The sequence below is a fragment of the Pongo abelii genome, chromosome 1, assembly GCF_028885655.2.
Source record: "Pongo abelii isolate AG06213 chromosome 1, NHGRI_mPonAbe1-v2.0_pri, whole genome shotgun sequence".
NCBI classification, from domain to species: Eukaryota; Metazoa; Chordata; class Mammalia; order Primates; family Hominidae; genus Pongo; species Pongo abelii.
In genome coordinates, this window is record NC_071985.2 from 25,648,079 (window position 1) to 25,657,158 (window position 9,080).

The 9,080-nt window shown below is 44.1% G+C and overlaps 2 pseudogenes; both read left to right on the forward strand.

Moving 5' to 3' along the window:
• The first annotated feature begins 256 nt into the window (after positions 1-256).
• LOC100453330 (actin, cytoplasmic 1-like) lies at positions 257-1,580 on the forward strand (annotated as a pseudogene).
• A 6,095-nt stretch (positions 1,581-7,675) lies between these two features.
• On the forward strand, positions 7,676-8,559 carry LOC100459641 (prohibitin 1-like; annotated as a pseudogene).
• The last annotated feature ends 521 nt before the right edge of the window (positions 8,560-9,080 follow it).

A 9,080-nucleotide genomic window follows, 5' to 3' on the forward strand; every position in this document is an offset into this window, starting at 1 on the left:
ACAGAAAACTAAACACCATATGTTCTCACTCATAAGTGGGAGTTGAATAATGACAACACATGGACACAGAGAGGGGAACATCACATCCCGGGGCCTTTCCAGGGCGGGGGTGAAGGGGAGGGAGAGCATTAGGACAAATACCTAATGCATGCGGGGCTTAAAACCTAGATGATGGACCGCCAAGACCATGTCTGCCTGGTGAGCACAGAGCCTTGCCCTCGCTGCTCTGCCGCCTGTCCACACCCGCTGCCAGCTCACCATGGATGATGATATCGCGGCGCTTGTCATTGACAACAGCTCCGGCATGTGCAAGGCTGGCTTCACAGGTGATGATGCCCCCCGGGCCGTCTTCTCTTCCATGGTGGGGCGCCCCAGGCACCAGGGCATGATGGTGAGCATGGGTCAGAGGATTCCTATGTGGGTGACGAGGCCCAGAGCAAGAGAGGCATCCTGACCCTGAAGTACCCCATCGAGCATGGTGTCATCACCAACTGGGACGACATGGAGAAGATCTGGCACCACACCTTCTACAATGAGCTGTGTGTGGCCCCTGAGCAGCACCCCGTGCTGCTGACCAAGGCCCCCTGAACCCCAAGGCCAACTGCGAGAAGATGACCCAGATCATGTTTGAGACCTTTAACACCCCAGCCATGTACGTGGCCATCCAGGCTGTGCTGTCCCTGTTCGCCTCTGGCCGTACCACTGGCATAGTGATGGACTCCGGTGATGGGGTCACCCACACTGTACCCTTCTATGGGGAGTATGCCCTCCCCCACGGCATCCTGTGTCTAGACCTGGCTGGCTGGGACCTGACTGACTACCTCATGAAGATCCTCACCAAGCGCGGCTACAGCTTCACCACCACGGCTGAGCAGGAAATCATGCGTGACATCAAGGAGAAGCTGTGCTACATTGCCCTGGACTTCGAGCAGGAGATGGCCACGGCGGCCTCCATCTCCTCCCTGGAGAAGAGCTACGAGGTGCCTGATGGCCAGGTCATCATCAACGGCAATGAGCGGTTCTGCTGCCCTGAGGCATTCTTCCAGCCTTCCTTCCTGGGCATGTAATCATGTGGCATCCATGAAACTACCTTCAACTCCATCATGAAGTGTGATGTGGACATCTGCAAAGACCTGCACGCCAACACAGTGCTGTCTGGTGGCACCACCATGTACCCTGGCCTGCATCGTGGACAGGATGCAGAAAGAGATCACTGCCCCGGCCCCCAGCACGATGAAGACCAAGATCATTGCTCCTCCCGAGCGCAAGTACTCCGTGTGGATCGGCACCTCTATCCTGGCCTCTCTGTCCACCTTCCAGCAGATATGGATCAGCAAGCAGGAGTATGACGAGTCCGGCCCCTCCATTGTCCACTGCAAATGCTTCTAGGCGGACTGTGACTTAATTACATTACACCCTTTCTTGTCAAAACCTAACTTGAGCAGAAAACAATATGAGATTCACATGGCTTTATTTGTTTTTTTTGTTTTTTTGGCTGGACTCAGGATTTAAAAACTGGAACGGTGAAGGTGACAGCAGTCTGTTGGAGCGAGCATCCCCCAGAGTTCTACAATGTGGCCAAGGACATTGATTGTACGTTGTTCTTTTTTTAAAAATAGTCATTCCAAATATCATGAGATGCATTGTTACAAGAAGTTCCTTGCCCTCCTAAAAGCCACCCCACTTCTCTCTAAGGAGAATGGCCCAGTCCTCTCCCACATCCACACAGGGGAGGTGATAGCATTGCTCTCGTGTAAATTATGTAATGCAAATTTTAAAAAATCTTCGCCTTAACACTTTTTTATTTTGTTTTGTTTTGAATGATCAGCCTTTGTGGCCCCCTTTTTTGTCCCCCAACTTGAGATGTATGAAGGCTTTTGGTCTCCCTGGGAGTGGATGGAGGCAGCCAGGGCTTACCTGTACACTGACTTGAGACCAGTTGAGTAAAAATGCACACCTTAAAAAAAAAAAACCTAGATGACGGGTTGATTGGTGCAGCAAACCACCATGGCAAATGTATCCCTGTGTAACAAACCTGCATGTTCTGCACATGTATCCAAAAACTTAAAGTAAAATTTAAAAAATTGAAAAATAAATAAATTAATTAAAAAAAAGAAAACGAAAGCAATGCACCTTTGGGAGAAAATGTTCCCAATACACATTTCTGTTAAAGGACATTTTCCCAGAATCTATAAAAAATTCTTACAACTCCATAATAAATAATTCAGTTAAAGATGGGCTTACACTTGAACGGATACTTCACGAAAAAATACAGATGGCCAATAAGCATATGAAAAGATGCTTATCACAAGTTATCAGACAATATCAAGTGTTCTCAAATATGTGGAGCACCGGAACTCTTTTGTACATTGCTAGTGGGAATGTGAAACAGTACAACCGTCTTGGAAAAGTCTGCCAATTTTTAAAATAAAGGTAAACATACACCCACCAATTCTATTACTAGATATGTATCAAAGAAAAGTGAAAACAGGTTGGGTGCAGTGGCTCCCAGCACTTTGGGAGGCCAAGGTGGGTGGATCAAACTCCTGATGTCAGCAGTTTGAAACCAGCCTGGCCAACATGGTGAAACCCCTGACTCTACCAAAAAATACAAAATTAGCTGGGCCCACGCTGGTAGGTGCCTGTAGTCCCAGCTACTGGGGAGGCTGAGGTGGGAGAATAGCTTGAACCCGGGAGGCGGAGGCTGCAGTGAGCTGAGATCATGCCACTGCAGTCCAGCATGGGCGACAGAGTGAGACCCTGTCTCAAAAAAAAAAAAAAAAAAAAAAGTGAAAACGTGTTCACAGAAAGGCTTGTACATAAATGTTCGTAGCAGGTTTATTTATTCACAATAGCCAGAGAAATAGGAAATAACCCAAATATCTCTCTGTAGGTGAATGGGTACAAAAATCGTGGTACATATAAATAGTGGAAAGTTATGTAGCAATAATAGAAATAAATTACTGATATATGCAATAACATGAATGAATCTCAAAAGATTATGCTGACTAGTGAAATTTGCTAAGAGAGTAAGTCTTAAATGTTTTCACCACACATACACAAATGGTAATTATGTGAGGTAATGGTTGTGTTAACTAACTTGATCATAGTAATCAGCTTAACATCTATATGTATATCAAAGCATCATGTTGTATTCCTTAAACATATATAATTGTATTTGTCAGCTATTCCTCAATAAAGCTTGGGAAGACCCTTACACGCTTAAAAAATGTAACACCATTAAGAGGTAAACAGATGGCAATTCTGCTTTGTACAATACAAGCAAGGTTTGATCTTATTCATATGACTTTTAAAATTGTATATAAAAATGAGACTGAGGCCGGGTGTGGTGGCTCATGCCTGTAATCCCAGCACTTTGGGAGGCTGAGGTGGGCAGATCACCTGAGGTCAGGAGTTCGACACCAGCCTAGCCAACATAGAGAAACCCCATCTCTACTGCAAATACAAAATTAGCCAGGCGTGGTGGTGCATGCCTGTAATCCCAGCTACTCGGGAGGCTGAGGCAGGAGAATTGCTTGAACCCAGGAGGCGGAGGTTGTGGTGAGCCAGGATTGTGCCATTGCACTCCAGCCTGGGCAACAAGAGCGAAACTCCGTCTCACAAAAAAAAAAAAAAAAAAGAGAGAGAGACTGAAAATTGAAATCTCTCTTTGAGAAACAGACACTTAACTGTGTAGGGTACAGGAATTTCAAATTATAATTCCCCCCAAAATACAACAATAACAACAAAAACGTTATGCTGAACAAAAGAAGAGCAACACGAAAGAGTACATACTATTTCATTTTATTCATATGACATTCTGGAACATGGAAAACTACTCTCTGGCATCAGAAAGCGGATCTATGGTTGCCAGTGTAGGGAAGACTAATACAAAGGTGTATGAGGATGAAGGAAATGTTATATAGCTTGATCTGTTTGTGTTTGCAAGGGTGTATACATTGGCAAAACTCAAATAACTATACATTTAAGATATGTGCATTACTTTGTATGTAAATTATACCTCAATAAAGTTGATTTAAAAAATGAAGAACACAGGCTTTTGCATTACAGTGACCTGTTACTATTTCTCACTTGTACCCCTTGTATAAGTTACTTATCTAAGTTCAAATTTCTTTATCTGTAAACTGGGAATATTAATAGTATCAATTTCATAGGGTTGTTGTGAGATTTAATAAGATATTATATGTTGTATACTTCCAAGATCTGTCATGGAATTTAAAAATCAAAGGTAGTTCCTATTACTACTACACATGGTTTTTTCTGATCACATCATGAAAGAATGCAGTTGATAATTCAGCCCATTTTTCAGAAGAGCTGCCTTTATAGATCTCAGAGTAGATGTGCACCTTTGCCTACCACCCACAGATCAGGCAGGCAGAACATACAGACCATACTCTGGAAAAGCACCTTCTTTAATGCCTACTATCAGCAGGGAAATTGGGCTAAACTTCCTCTCCCAGTTGAGCTAGAGTATGACAATCTGTGTGCCTGGATACAGGGAGAGGCCCAATCTTTTATTATGAATTGAGATTTCTTTGGAGCAGAGCTACCCAGTTAGCCTGGAGCTACTCCAGGCTGACTCGAGTAAAAATGGGCTCATCTGACCCAGCTAGGTGTCAGAACAACAGGTCTGTCTTAGATTCATCTGTGGTGTTATGTTTCGCTAAGGTTTTCTGCCCTCCTTGTCTATGACAGCTTGCTTAGCAACTTGAGCCTGCTCTGCCCACAATTTGGTTCTCTGCCACTTACCTTATGATTACTATCTCAGTAACAGCTCCTGTCTGAATTTACCACTCACACACCAGTTTAATCACAGCCTGACTAGCCAGCTCTGCACCACCTCCTGCAGAACTTCTTGCCCAGATGGCTGCTGCCTTCTTGCCCAGATGGCTCTTCTCTGGGAGCCACCAGAAGAGTGAACCCTTCAGACTGAATAGCTCTCTGCTGGCACCTGGGAGAAGCAGGAAGAAATTTTTAGATTACGCTTATCTGAATTTCTAATCTGAAGTATCAAAGCTGCATTCCATCACCCCTGCAAGGGATTTCAGTCTAAGATAAGAATTGAGGATGCATAATGGGTGGAGATTAAGACCAGAGTTTAATGAAGCGGGGTTTGATACAGCTCGTGCATGCAATGCCTTATGTGTCTTTGTATCTCCTGTTTTAGAGAAAGCCTTTCTGTTTGCAAGAGCTTCCTCTCTTTCGACTTTTCATTCCATATGTTCCCTTGCCTTTGGATATTGCTCAGGTTAACCTAAAAACACACACAGTGATGACAACGTGTAAAACATTCTATTTGTTTCTTTAGGCAATATTACATAGTGGTTTTCACCTTAGGCAGGCATAGATTTGAATCATCTCTGCTATTTATGAGTTGTGTGATTTGGGGTGAGGCCCTCTGCTCTAGCCATTCTGGCCTTTCTTCTGCCTCTCCAGCATGCCAACCTCACTTTTCCAGGGTTTTTGCATTTGCTCGTCTCTCTGCCTGAGACCCTTTTCATCCAGGACTTCTGAGGATAGTTTGTTCTTGTCACTCAGATCTCTGTTCAAATGTCATCTCTTCAGATAGAACTTTCCTCACCATTATTTCTAAAATGCCCCACCTCGGTCACTATTGCACCATCTTATTTTAGTGTCTTCATAGCATTTATCTTATTTACTTGTTTATCATCTCTCTTCCCCAATTAGAATAAAAACTTCTAAGCTGGGCACAGTGGCTCACGCCTGTAATCCTAGCACTTGGGGAGGCTGAGGTAGGCGGATAGCTTGAGCTCTGGAGTTTGAGACCCACCTGGGCAACGTTGCCATATCTTATCTCTACAAAAAAATACCAAAATATTAGCTGGGCACAGTGCCATGCACTTGTAGTCCCAGCTACTCCAGAGGCTGAGGTGGGAGGATCACATAAACCAGGGGAGGCTGAGGCTGCAGTGAACTGTGATCATGCCACTGCACTCCAGCCTGGATGACAGAGTGAGAGCCCGTCTACAGAAAAAAAAAAAAAAAAAAAAAAAAAAAAAAAAAAAAAAAAAGAATAAAAACATCTAGAGAGCAGGGCAGGGCAGGAGGAACTTATCTGTCTTTTTCACCACGGTATCCCTAAAGTTTAGAATTGTACCCAGCACATACATAGCAGGTTTTTAGAAAGTTATCTATTCAATCAGTCAGTAAGTTAGCATCTCTAAGCTTTAGTTTATCTGTAAAATAGAGATAATAGTACTTTCCCATAGGGTTAATGTAATATGAGGAAATGTTCGTAAAGGGCTGAGCATGATGCCTGACATATAGTAATTGTGCTATAAATGGTAGACATAGTTATTATTCTTTCTGCCTTCATTTCCCCTCTTCTGAGTATATAAGCTCCTCTAGAGCATAGACAATGCCTTATTTGTATATTTCATATTGCTATGGATATAGTCGACAATAAAACTTAGTTTCAATGAAATAAAAATTTTTCCTAGTAAATCAAGGCTTTGAATAAGTGAAATAGAAAAATACACTAACTGAACCAACCAAAGATGGTGAGCTCATCTTTTGGACTCAGTTAATCAGCCCTCCTCCCAGTGAGGGCTTTCATGACTGTCTCATCCTGGGAGGGTCAGGGGATAAGGTGACTATCCCTTGTATGGACTTCAGCCAGAGCATCAGTGCATTTGATTTCACTCATGTGCTCGTAGGTACGTTTTCCTCTGCTAGATTGCATGTGCTTTGAATTACTTACCTTTGTATCCCCACTGGCTGGCCCCTTGCCTTCTCTCGTACTCAGTATAGAAGTATTGAAGAATAGAACAGTGGTAAAGGGACAATAGTACAGGGATTAAGAATGTAGACTTTGGACTCAAAGCATCTAGGTTCAAATCCTAGCTTCTAGCTTCTGCCACTTACCAACTGGGAGGCTTCAGACAAGTTACTTCTTTGTGTGCCTCAAGTTCCTCATTCATAAACTGAGGAGGAAAAAAAGTACCAATTTCATGAATATGGCAATGAAAAGATTTTCTGCCTATAGGGTTCTTATAATAATGCTTTTTTTTTTTTTTTTTTTTTTGAGACAGAGTCTTGCCCTGTCGCCCAGGTGATCTCGGCTCACTGCAACCTCCACCTCCCAGGTTCAAGCAATTCTCCTGCCTCAGCCTCCCAAGTAGCTGACACTACAGGTTTGCACCACCATACCTGGCTAATTTTTGCATTTTTAGTAAGATGGAGTTTCACCATGTTGGCCAGGCTGGTCTTGAACTCCTGACCTCACGGGATCCACCCACTGTGGCTTCACAAAGTACTGGGATTACAGGCGTGAGCCACCACGCCTGGCCTAATGCCTTCGATTTTATGTGTACTTCATTTCACATAGATGGGCCCCAGACAGTGACTGGATCATGATAGACATTCAGTCGTGTTTATTGAATTAAATTGAAAACTTTAATGTAAATTGATATTCAGGGGTAAAGAAAAGCATGTTTATTTATTTATTTTTGTAGCTGGGGCTATAGGAGCATGCCACCATGCTGGGCTAAATGCATATTTAAGTGGACAGGGAGAACTTGCCATAGTCGGTTCTTTTGTATAAGCATACTTTGATTACTTTTTTCAAGTTCATATTTATTCTATTAGATGTAGTAAATGTGATGTATGTTTGAAAATAGATTTCAGGGTATGTGTGGTTGGGGAATTCATGTGGAGGTCAGAGTGGAAGCAGATGTGAGAGGGTCCAGCAAAAGAAAACATGGCTGCCAAAGTGTTTGAGTCCATCGGCAAGTTTGGCCTGGCCTTAGCTGTTGCAGGAGGCGTGGTGAACTCTGCTTTATATAATGTGGATGCTGGGCACACAGCTGTCATCTTTGACCGATTCCATGGTGTACAGGACATTGTGGTAGGGGAAGGGACTCACTGTCTCATCCCCTGGACACAGAAACCAATTATCTTTGACTGCCGTTCTCGACCACGTAAAAAGCCAGTCATCACTGGTAGCAAAGATTTACACAATGTCAACATCACACTGCGTATCCTCTTCTGGGCCATTGCTAGCCAGCTTCCTGGCATCTTCACCAGCATTGGAGAGGACTATGATGAGCGTGTGCTGCTGTCCATCACGACCAACATCCTCAAGTCAGCGGTGGCTCGCTTTGATGCTGGAGAACTAATCACCCAGAGAGAGCTGGTCTCCAGGTAGGTGACCTTACGGAGCGAGCAGCCACCTTTGGGCTCATCCTGGACGACGTGTCCTTGACACATCTGACCTTCGGGAAGGAGTTCACAGAAGCGGTGGAAGCCAAACAGGTGGCTCAGCAGGAAGTAGAGAGGACCAGATTTGTGGTGGAAAAGGCTGAGCAGCAGAAAAAGGTGGCCATCATCTCTGCTGAGGGCGACTCCAAGGCAGCTGAGCTGATTGCCAACTCACTGGCCACCGCAGGGGACGGTCTGATCGAGCAGGACGCTGCGGAAGACATCGCGTACCTGCTCTCACGCTCTTGGCACATCACCTATCTGGCGGCGGGGCAGTCAGTGCTCCTCCAGCTGCCCCAGTGAGGGCCCACACTGCCTCCACTTCCGCGGGCTGACCGGGCCACAGCCCCGGTGATTCTTAACACCGCCTCCCTTCTGCCCCCACCCCAGAAATCACTGTGAAATTTCATGATTGACTTAAAGTGAAGGAAATAAAGGTAAAATCACTTCAGATCTCAAAAAAAAAAAAAAAAGAAAGAAAATAGATTGCAGAAAACAATTACTTTAGGAAAAAATATCTTCAGTGGTTACAGTTTGAGGACTCATCGGTTTGAAGTGAAAATTCTCTCTAAGCAGATACTACTCTCCTTTTTCAGTTTTGTAGTCTCCTAAATTTACCTTCTCTGCTGACCTTTTAAAAGCTTCTTCTGGGCCTTAACTAGAGCAATAAAAATTGAATTTGGCCAAGACTTTTACAAATGTTACTCTTGGGAGTCTCTCTGAACCTGTTCTGGGGTTCAGGGGCTGCCTAACAAAATACAAAAAAAGTTACTCTTTCTCAATTAATGTACATTGGGCAACAATAGCGGGTGGGGTGAAATATTCTCAACTGTCAATAA